Genomic DNA, 11,639 nt, shown 5'->3' with positions numbered 1-11,639 from the left:
GCTAAATGAAGGCTTCAAAAAGTTCAGCAGCGGTCTTTTCCTTTATGCTCAGATTACACATTGGGAATAACAGCATGAGAAAACCATAAAAAAAATGGAGATTTATTTGTTTTTTTTGAATCAAGATTGCTTTTTGTATCAAAAGTCCATGAATTCTAAACTGCAGATAGCTTAATAGAAGTTGATCCTGTCATCAGACTCTCATTTTGTGGCTCTCCTTTTTTTCTAATCAGTTATAATTCACAACTGGTTTTATCCAAAAAGAGATCACCCATATGCCCACAGATGCTTCACGTGCTGATTCATCTCAGCTCACTCCCCTCCCAGCTCACTACACTACAAAACCAGCTGGATCATATCCTCAGCTGCAGTCTAGATCAGCTTCCCTCTTTCAAGTAAGACTTAGGAATCTGAGGTTTCAAACCTCCCATGTCCTAAACATGTCTGAGACAGCTGAACTGGGCAGTTCTGCTGGCTGGAAGCAGAGGAGACACCAGCCCAGGAGGGAGGTTTGTGCAGAGGTCTGTCCAGAAACACCCCCAAAGCAGAGACCCCCACAGCCCCTCAGCCCTGCCAGGGCTGTGCCAGAGCCCTCGCCCTCTGCTCTGTGGCCCAGAGCTCAGGTTGCCAGGAGAGCTGCTGGCAGTGAACATGGCCAGCTGGACACACTGGGCCCTCTAAAACCTCCTGGGGTCTCACAAACCCAGTTCTAATGAGGTCGGCACATCTGAGGCAAAGATGGAAGTCATCCTAAGGGAGAAAGTTTGTTGAATATTTGGCATTGGGGTAGGCTCCCCAGAGAGGCTGTGGAGATACTCAGACCTCAGCCTGGTGCCACTGTGTGAGAGTGAAGGTTTTCTCAATGACAGCAGGCACTCAGTGTCCCTCCCGCCACAGCCATCCTCTCTGCCTCTGTGAAAACAGCCGCAAGATTCTTTGTTAGTGTAAAAAAACTGATGTGCCTTCAAAGTCTTCCTGGATTCACATTTAATTTGTGCTTATTCAATTAACAACTTACATGCAGTGAAGAACATTACACTATACTTTCTCAGTTTGGAGACAGACGTACAGTTGCCATCCTTCCCTGATGTTCTTATCCGGCATAGTCTCATGGGCATTCCCTCCATCCTTCTCACAGCAATTACCTGCTTGAACGGATATTTTGTTCAGAAATGTAAATATTTTCTTTTTGTCTTTCCTGTTTCCAATGTACATTACCTCTATTCTGCTAAGAGAGGCTTAGAAATGGCATTGTCATTTGTTTTGGGAGGACAAAAATACTAGATAGATCCCATGGTTCAGATTAAGAAAATTAATGGATATCAATTTTCAGATTGGGTGCGTAATTCATAGCCAGCCACCTAGACTGGATTTTGACTCTCTCATCTGCGGGAACATGAATAAGTAACAAACATGTCATTCAATAATCAAAAAAATATCCAGAGAGTTAATCAAAATGGGGTATTCTCAGAGAAGTGCTGTAGGGGAAAAAAAGGATATGCTAAAGAAATAACTAGACATGATAAACAAGTAAGTCGGGGTTTTTTTGTAAATTCCTCTTATCACAAATCATTAAACAGATTTGATTGGAGGGAACCTTAGAAGATGATCTAGGGACCTGTACTCAAAGTAGGGACACTTTGAGAGCAGATCAGGTATGAATGTCTCCAAAGATGGCAGCAGCCACCACATTATTCACCTGCACTGCTCAATCTTTCCAGCAAAGCAGCTGCGTGAACCTCTGTGACCCAGTTACACAAGATGTCAGCAATAAACCAAACAAGAGGTAAACACACATACCCATTCACGCCTGGCACAGGCTGCTGACCAGCCAGCCCCTGTGGGAGGGAACCAGTGGGGGCACACCGAGAACACCTCAGCCTCTCAGCAGGTTGCTGTGGAGGGCTTGTCTGCTGCCGAGATTAAACCACAGCAATCATGCTGGACCCCAGTGTAGAACTTACCAGGATGAGCCCTATTATTTTTTTACTTCTTATACACCCTCAAACAATCCATCAAGGCATATCAAAAATCTTTTCAGAGTTCAGAATCAACCCAACTTCCATATTGCTCAAACAGTTGCCATAAGTGTATCACATTTACAGACTTTGTTTAATTCAAATGATCCCAAATAATTGGAAATAGGATGACACGTGACCAAAACACGTAGAAGAAGGGTTTTCAGTGTGCTGACCATCTATATTTTCATGGTTAGGAAAACTAGATCCATGCTTTTGTTAGAACACAGCACAGAAATTTACATTTCCCAAATATCAAAAAGTATATATGTCACTGTTCTACAGATACAAAATATAAATCAATTTCTAAATTATCATTGCCTTTCTATGTCTACTTAGCATCTCAGCTGTCTTCCTTTACCCATCTTTTCTCTAAACGGATCCTGCCTTTCACTAAGCAATGGCTCAGGCACAATAAACAGACATTTGAGTGTGCTGTCCCTACAGGTGTCCGTTCACATTAACACTTCTTAAGTTAGATTGTACATAGCACAGCTTATAGCACTGTCAAGGAAATCAATCTTAAAGGTTGAAATAAAACAACATTTCTTTGATCTTAGGTCTCCATTCAGCTCACTATTTAATTGCTTCATTAACTATATGAAGGAGATAGATCCTCATTTTTTCACCACCATTAAAATCAGATAGGTACTGAACATCAGTGGAGGCTCTGGGTGGGGGCACATGGGAGGCAGGAGCGCACCTCATGTCAAGAGCAGCAGCATTCTGCCTCCTCTGCACCTGACAGCAATGTATTCCACTGTGCTGCTATTCAGCCACTGCCAGCTCATTTTAAGTTCCTTATTCTCACTGCACATTCAAGAAAGAATAAAAAGGCCATAAGAGAAGGAAATTTCTGCTGCTCATGTATTTGAAGACTACAACCATAACAGACATCAAGCCACCTATCATCAAGGCCAGGACACCCTCGACAGCAGCCATTCCTCTCTGTAAGGGAAAATCAGCAGCGATACGTGATGATGGAAGGCATTGCCTTCCTCAAGGGCCAATTTAGCACAGCAGGAGAAAAGTAGCTCAGGCAATATGCATCTCAAAGCAGGAGAAAAATTAAAGGCAGGAAGAGGAAGAGTGGCTTTGGAAGGAAGAGTAAGGGATGAAAGCAGTAGCAGTAACTGTGGGAAAGATAACCATGGCAAGGGCAGTGGATAAAGTGGGGAAAATTTAGTCCTTGCAGTTTGTTAGTGTGTAGGATACCTGGACTGAGAAAGCTGGGACATCACAAGCAGGGTTGGAACCTAGACAAGTGCAAGTTTACAAGAACAGCTGTTTCTTTGTTCAGCTGCTTTCTACCAAAAGGTAAAAAACCTTTAAGGCAATATCTGCATGTCAGGCATCTTTCAGCAGGATTGCAGGGCTGTGGCTCTCGCTGAGCCCAGACCTCATCACTTAGCTGTGAATGCCTTGCTAGGGTGAATAAACAGGAGCTGCTTCTGGCCCAGCATGTTTGGCCCCAAACCCAGCCCAGATGAGGCTGTCTCCCTGGTTGTCCCTCCACCCTTCTGACCCATGTTTGGCACAACCATTTCCACACAGGAACACCTCTTTCTTGCCTAGGCAGAGTTCTGTGTGATGGTGCCCAGCTAACAGGAGCATGCTCACGCCGCACCACCTGTGTGTACCCACAGCACCTCGTGCTGCTGGGGTGCACTGTGCTAGCAGATACAAATCCTCTAGGACCCCAGGCAAGTCATTAATCTCCCTGCATCTCTGTTGCTGTCTCCATTAAATTTTACTTACCTTACACAGCTGAGAAGAAAAATTATTAAATTAACATACTAAAAGTTGTGGTGAATTCCCTTCACTGCTGTCTGCTGCCAGAGCTGTGGAACTGTATCTTAAACAATTTACAAGCCCTATGAGTGCCTGTTATTCGAATAAAGTATTTGTTGCATGAGCATTATCTTTTGACCTCTAATTTGCAATATCAAGTTACAACTTCTGCCTGAATGCGCATATTAAACAAAAACCCAGTAGCGGTAGGGTAAAGGAACAACAAAGCCTTATAAAAATTAAATATGATAATTTGAAGTTGACATATATAACACAAAATATTTCACCTGTCTTGTTCTGTCCTTCAACACAAAAATTTCACAAACTGAAACTTTTTCCAAGTTCCTATGGATTTAGGCAATCCATTTGAAAATGGACTCCCAACTGCTCTGCAGGCAAAGGACACAGAACAGAAACAAGTCCATTTTTCCAGGCTCACAGGAAGTTTTTCTTGGTGGTCCACTAAATCCCATATATTGAGGGACAATACCAAAATATTTTCAGTGTGAGGAGGACTCTAGTGTAGGGGAAACTTGAACTCCCTTGCCGCCTGTCCCTCTAAATTTGTGATTGTTTATATATATCCTCATCTTAGTTTTAAGCTATTCTTAGTTTATTTCATTTGCAACATTGCTAAGCCCTTTTCTGATAATCATTTTATTCCCTTGTCTTCATTTTGTTTGGCAACAGCTGAGCTGGCAGCAAGCCCAAAGCCTGGTAAATGACAAATCACTACCAAACGAAGCTGTGAGTTTTACACAGAGCATGTCCTCCAACCACGGAATACTTTTGAGGCACAATAAAAATTACCACATTGACTGAGAAGCCAAATTCAAGCTTTATATGAAGGCCTGCCATTAAGAAAAAAAAAACTGAATAATTCTCCAAGCAATGAAACTAATGACTGGGCTAAGGAAGCCTCTGAGAAGCTGAAGAATCCGAAGCAGAGATAGAAATGCAAATCCTTAGCAGGGTCTCCCAGGCAGGGTTTAACACTTGATGTCTCATAGGAGCAGGAAAGGCTCTCTGTTCCCCAGGAAAGAAGGCAGTCACAAACCAAAATGATCCACAAGAAGCACTAATCCCTCTTCCATCTTCCATGTCCAAGTTACAGCTCTGGAGCTGTGCCGGGTGTGCTCCCTGCAGAGCAGCTCAGGACTGAGCTGACGCGGGCACAGAAAGCTCCCCAGCAACTCAGCATTCAGGCTAGAGAGGAAGGCAACACTAGACAGAATTACTGCCTCTAATACCCACGACAAATCCTCCCCTGCAGGCTGTATCCCCTCAGAGGGTCAGCAGAGTGGGATGAAGTTAGGACTGGAGAGAAGGATGTTCCTATGTTCCTCCTGGGTGCCCTCCAAGCAGGCCAACACTGCTTTTTTCCCTGGAGTCCTTCCTTCAGAGTCTTGTAGACCCAGCACTGAAGCCACAAGGCACAGAATGCAAATTCTTTCCTGAACCTTGTTTCATCCTTCCCAAACTGATACCACAGGACATCACTTCTTGTACCAAAAATTATCAGATTATCAGACAAGAACTGAGGAAAGCCACCTTCCAAAAACGTCTCTCCATCTTTTGCCAGATGTTTTAGACAAGGGTTTAACACTCACGGTACCCTTGCAGGTCATATAGTGAGGATCATTGCTTACTCTAGTGGTATAGACAGAGAGGCCTGAATTTCTGTGTGCAGTAGATACAGTCACATAACATAGGCTGGACAGCTGGCTATGGCGTGGACATAGCCAAAAGATGTAAAGTGGAGCCATCAGAGTCCTGAACACTCCTGAGGTGCACCCTTCCCAGATTGTCATAATGGATGATATATCCATGCAATGAATGTTGCAAAGTAACATCAGAGGGGAAGGAAAATAATAAAAAAGTGGTGTTTGGCTATAATCCTGTGTACCTGGATGTCACATGACAACACAAATTCCCTACAGCCTCTCCCCTGGGCTCCCACAGAGCAGGGCCCCCACAGGCACCCGTTGCACCCAACTGTAAAAACCATGGCAGCGCTCACAGCCCCCAAGAGCACAGGACAGGGAACCCCAGCTCTGCCACCGCAGCAAGCTGGAAGGTGGAGGTGAGAGCAGCCTCAAAGGGTTAAGTCCAGATAATACTTTCCTGTCCTGGGGGCTTCAGACACAGTCTGGGAGAGGCCTGTCAGCCTTCATTGGCCACAGGTAATGGTATAGGGTAATTTCTCCTGATAATGTCACCGGAAGAGGAAATCCTGCAGACTAAACTCATTAAGGACTGAGGGGAACACTGTGAGGGGCTCTTTCTGCAAGAAGAAGGACTGTAGGCTGGGTTTGTCTGAGTGGGAGAGCATCTCTTGTGGCATATGGTTGGAAAGCTCTCAGGGATTTCAAATCCCCTTCTTTGTGTACATCAGCCTTAAAGTCCAAGTTTTCACTTTGAAGTCAAAACTCATCCCTCCTTCCCAAATGCAGCCCCCCCAAGGGAAAACAAAAATATCAATGGGAGATGGTAAATTGATGCTCAAGAGCCTGTAATTTAGAGGCATTTGAACAACTCTCATTCTTTTACAGTCTTCTATCAAGCAAAAAATAAGACACTACATTGCTGTAAGTGCTTGTTCCAGAGGCAGTTAAGGCTTTGAATCAAGACTGATAATGCCTTGAGTTGCTGAAGGGCAGCATCATCTGCCAAAAACAATCACTGTTATCCTTGCAAGGCACCTGAGGTACACACGGGTTTTAGCACCCAGCTCTCCCCTCCTGTGTGCATGATCTGGAGCAAGTTCCCTCTGTCACAGGAAGGAGGGGGCATCAGGACTGTCCACGGGGTGAGCAGGCAGTGCCCACGGGGCACCCATCGTATGGGCAGCCCTGCCAGGCCTGCAACCACCAGCTGTCATGACCCCAATAAACTGCACACACTGGCTGTTCAACACTTCAGCCCACACCTGCTCTCTGACCTTGAGGTGTTGCCCTACCCATTGGTAACAGATTTGAGAAAATGTGACGTTCCTTCTGAGAAGCACAGTGGGACATCTTATCTACTCAGCTCAACAGAAAAATGCTGCTGACTTCAGAAGCAGGGCAGCCTGATCCCTGATCTTTTATAGGAAACTATTTTGACAGTGTAACAGATGAAATTGGCTAAAGCTAGGATGACTGGCACTTAATCTGATAATCCTGCTAGAAGCAATTACCTTGAAAATATCTGATAAAATGTGTTCAGTGTGCGTCTCTGCTGTGGCGGTGCAGCTGGCGTGCAGCTCTGACCTGGCCATCTGCCGAGGCAGCGATGCCTGCGGACAGAGTCCAGGTCACAGTCCTCTCCTGCACCCATCCCACCCCTACCTCCACAACACAGCCAGTTTCCACACCTCTTGAGAAACATGGGACTTGACACAGGCAAAATTCAGTTAACTTGTTAGAGAACTTTGGCTTCATCTCAACACAAAAAACAATTCTGACTTTATACCAGCACCAGTCAGAAAATTTCTGATGGACAAGTACTTTTAAAATCAGCTTGTCACAAGTGAAGCAATTTAGGGAAACAATGTCACTTCTACAGAATGTTAGGTTTCCTCCAGTACCCCATTTGCCAAAGAAGATATTACACCGTTAACTGCATCCATCATTCTTCCAATGCTTTCCTAAAAGAACTGTTTTTATTTGAGAACTTAAATGGAAGGAGGCATACATATGTAGTGCAAAATGTATTTAAATCATCACTTCTATGCACTGAGCTGGTCTAATTCTGTTTCCTTTTCCATTCCTGACCATGGACTTTAAAGCCTTTTGCATCAGATCCATGAGCTTGTGCTTTAGCCCAGGTATTATCTCACACCTGAAATGAGACAAAGAGGGTTGTACACAGGCAAATCCTGCACCAGTGTGACCCATGGGCACTCAGCATAAGAGGACAGTTCTTCAAGTGACCCTGAAGGAGGTTAGAGCTTCTCTCTCTGCTGGACCAAGCTGGAAGGAGCCTCCTGGCACACAGTGATGTGCAACTGGCTAAAGATTGACACAGACCCTGAGGACCACACTTTGTGGAGCAGATGATCTCAACTGAGCTTCAAAAGTATGAACTTTTTATTGCCAAAAGGTGTTCAACTGTTCTATGAAAGTGAGGCTGAATGAATCTCTTCCTTCATCCCCTGTGAGAAAATGAGAGATGTTGTGACCAATGAAACCACAAAGATGCACTTGGAGAGCAGGCTGCCCTATCTTAACTTCTCTTGGCATCAAAAGGCAACTGGTGTTAAGACACAGTGGGTAAAAGTAAGTTCATTTGCCCAGTCAAACTGGTAAAAACACACTTGGTTCCTAATTTTCTCTTATACTAAAAACAGAGTTTCTACAGGCCCTGAAAGGCAGTGGAGCTAGAAAGAAGGCATCCTTCAGCTGCACCAAGCGGAACTCTTCAGTGATATGAACTTCAGAGAATGCAGGATCCAGGAATATACATAATATTATTTATTAAGACTGACCCTGAAAATAAATTCTATTTCTTGTACATACCTATTTTAAAACATTTTTCCTACTCAGGTAAAAGTGTTTCTGTATTTGAGGTCTTAATTTTATAATTAGTAACAACAGCAAATTAAAATTAACTAATCCCATTCTGAATTATTTTGCTTACAGTGTTAAATAAGAGGTACACAAAACACAATTAAGTCATTTTAAGTCCTCTCTTTAAATCCTAATCAGAAATTGCCACATCCAGATAAAGCCAAACTAAAACAAAGTTTTTCATTTGTTATGAACTGAGAAGTGTGTAAAGCGCACAGTCCCCACTGACTCCAAGATAAATACTTTCACTGCTTCTTAGGATTTCTGGCTAAAAAGTTGCTCAACAATTTCAGGACTGTGCAAAGATGATTACACAGAATCTGCTATTTGGAATAATTAGCACAAAGAAGCTTTAACTACAGCATACACAGACAGACATTAGCCTGAGGACAGGGAGGTTCTGGCACTTGCTAAAATAGAGAAAGACAGAAATGGCTTGCACTGATACCTCCCTCATGTTGTGTACTGACATTTCTGCATGCACTTCACCCCCAGGCAGCCTGCTTTGTTCTTTTTTAAGCACCCAGATAGAAGCCAGAGTTAGGTCTCTAGCTAAGGCATTGCCCACACCCAGGTAACGTTCAGACACCGGCACGCAGAGCTCATTTGAGGGTCAGAGCGCTCGCTCAGCCGACACCAGGCACAGACAGATGTGAGCGCTGAGGTGAGCAGAGGCGGTGTCGTGGGGCTGGGGCAGGGTGCCGGCACTGCCCCAGCGATGGGTGCTGGCTGCGCTGGCACAGGCTCTGCCTGTCGGGGAGGGCCAGGGCTGCAGCACCAGCGGAAACGCGGGAAGGGTGTGCACGTCCCCAGTGCAGCGGTGACACCTGAGCTGCTGGCAATGGGACAGCACCGGGGGACAGAGCCTCACGTTTCTTCCCATCCCACATACCATATCATGTGCAAGTGACAAGTAGAGGTCCAAGAGTTATTGACCCTTTTTGGGTGTTCTAAATTAACCCACCTGTGCACGCACAGAGACACAAACTACCTGCCCACAGACGTACACGTCCCACCCAATGCCCATTGACACTCATGGGGTAACTCCTGGCACAGAAGTGGTAACCCTGCCACAAAGCAGAAAAGAAATATAACACGAAGCAGATTACTTCTGTTGGATGGTCCAGCTGCTCTCTCACCACCTTGATGCAGTTTGTGGATCCTCAGTCTCATTTCATTTTTCTCCAAGTGGTGCCTAGACTTCTCTCCTACATGGGCAGACAAACCTCTCCCCGAAGATGGCAAATGTGACCCTGCACTGTTGGGCTGCTCCTAGTGCCTGATGAGAGCCAGAGCTTCTCATTTGTGCAGCATAAATGAGAAGTTCAAGAAAGGGAATCAACACAGCTGTTAATTTTCAGGCGGCCTGAGCACCAGAGAGAAAGTGTTGTTTCCCTGAAATGCACAAAGATACAACCGATGCTAACTGCAAATTCTCCACATGGCAAAAACCAGCATAAATTAAACATTGCAGAGAGAGCTCTTAACTGTTCCCAGGGCAGCAGGCAATGAGGAGATACCTCATTTGTCAGTTTGGCAAACATATCAGCAAACTGATACACTTGCCAAAACATATGCCAAAACAAGTCTCCTCAAGGAGCGTCATCATAGACCACACCGGTTACCCTCTTACTGCATGGATGAGTCCTAACCGGTGCCTCTGTCTGCTCCAGAAGATGTATTTGCGGTTAGATGAGCACTGCACATTTGATATTTTCATTTTTCTGCTGTACCAATCAACATTTTAAATCTACATTCACTATTCATTCAATATGGGAAGGAGTCCTTCATTATGCCAACGCCTTCTTTAGTCTTTAGGTGTAATAGCTGTCTGGTTGGACTCCATTCTTTTTGTATATATCATCCAGTCACACATATCACAGCTGAATAGCACATTCATAGCCTCTAGCACTGAATAGAATCCATATGTTCTCCTCTTGTTCCCCTGCAGAGATCTAGCTGTCTGAAATACTTGCTATGGGATCATGCATATCCCATTTTACACTAACATCCAGACATAAAGCAGTATCTTGAGAATGTGGGGAACAATCAAACATAATATGTGAAAAGCCCCCCAAATACTGGTATGGACCGTAGTGAAGATAGGATAAATGTAGTTTCCGTTTCTGAATTCTCTGTGATTTTGTCTCACTAGAAAGTGCAGATTTTCCACAGTAACTGTAGAAATATCTGCAAAAACATTGCAGAATATAACCAGTAAACAAGGCAGAGAGGGGCCATGTCTCCCACTCTGCTTGCAGCCACCTAGAGGCAAAACCAGACAGACCCTGATGACCTCACATCTGCTGCTGCGACAAGCACAAAGCCAGCAGGGATTCACAGAGTTGTCTTTCCACTTTGCCAAAATCCTGGGCTCCAGCCTGACAGGACTCCACACACTGGGAGACTTCCAGTGGGCAGGAGCATGGCAGTGCAAGGGCTTTACTTTTGTGACACTGAGCCACGAAACACTGAGCATGGGCCCATTGCAGTCTTTGTTTTGTAAATCTGCTTCTCAGTGTCACCAGGGGCTCATTGAAGGGGATGTAAGTGTTTGGATATTTACAATAGAGCAGTAGAATTGCAACAATATTATAGTCTGCATAACCCTGATGATGTCAGCGTTTCACTGAATTCTAAGTTTTATTTCATCCATCAAACCTTCTTTCCCTAAGAGATGGTGAAATAACTTTTCTCCTGCTCAAACACCAACATTCAGATTGGCACCAAGGAACGGCAAAACATGAAACAATGAAGTGTTGTATGTAAACCTTTTTTCAGGTAATCAGCCAGAGCTGACTCATCTTTGAGTGTTTCCTTATATATATTAAAACAAACTGTTACTTTTAAAATTAGTGGTTCCTTCTGTCACTCTCTCGTCCTTCTGCAGTCTCAAGCTGAAGCAACAAACAGAAGTTCATCTTAGGTGACCAGTAAAGAAGTTAATTTCCTGTCGACTTTTGTTGTGGAGTATAAAGACTACTGAGGGTGCATAACGAGAGCACAGCATCTCCCGGGCCCCAAAAATGGGGTGAGTAGTTTTGTGTGGAGCAGTGGGGCAAACAAGACTGTGTTTTTAACATACTGCTTAAGTAATCAACCTCTTCAGTTACTTTTTCATTTTTTACATATGCTCAGTGAAACCTATCCTTACTGTCCTTCAAAAACAAAGACAACGATAGCTGGGGCACTGCTGACAGCAGCAGGACTAAGGCTGCATCCAGATTTCCTCAATTATAACCAAGGTACCACAGAACAATGATTTTTCCTAGAAGCCACC

The sequence above is a fragment of the Hirundo rustica genome, chromosome 9, assembly GCF_015227805.2.
Source record: "Hirundo rustica isolate bHirRus1 chromosome 9, bHirRus1.pri.v3, whole genome shotgun sequence".
In the NCBI taxonomy this organism is placed as follows: domain Eukaryota; kingdom Metazoa; phylum Chordata; class Aves; order Passeriformes; family Hirundinidae; genus Hirundo; species Hirundo rustica.
Note: the sequence above shows the minus strand (reverse complement) of the source record.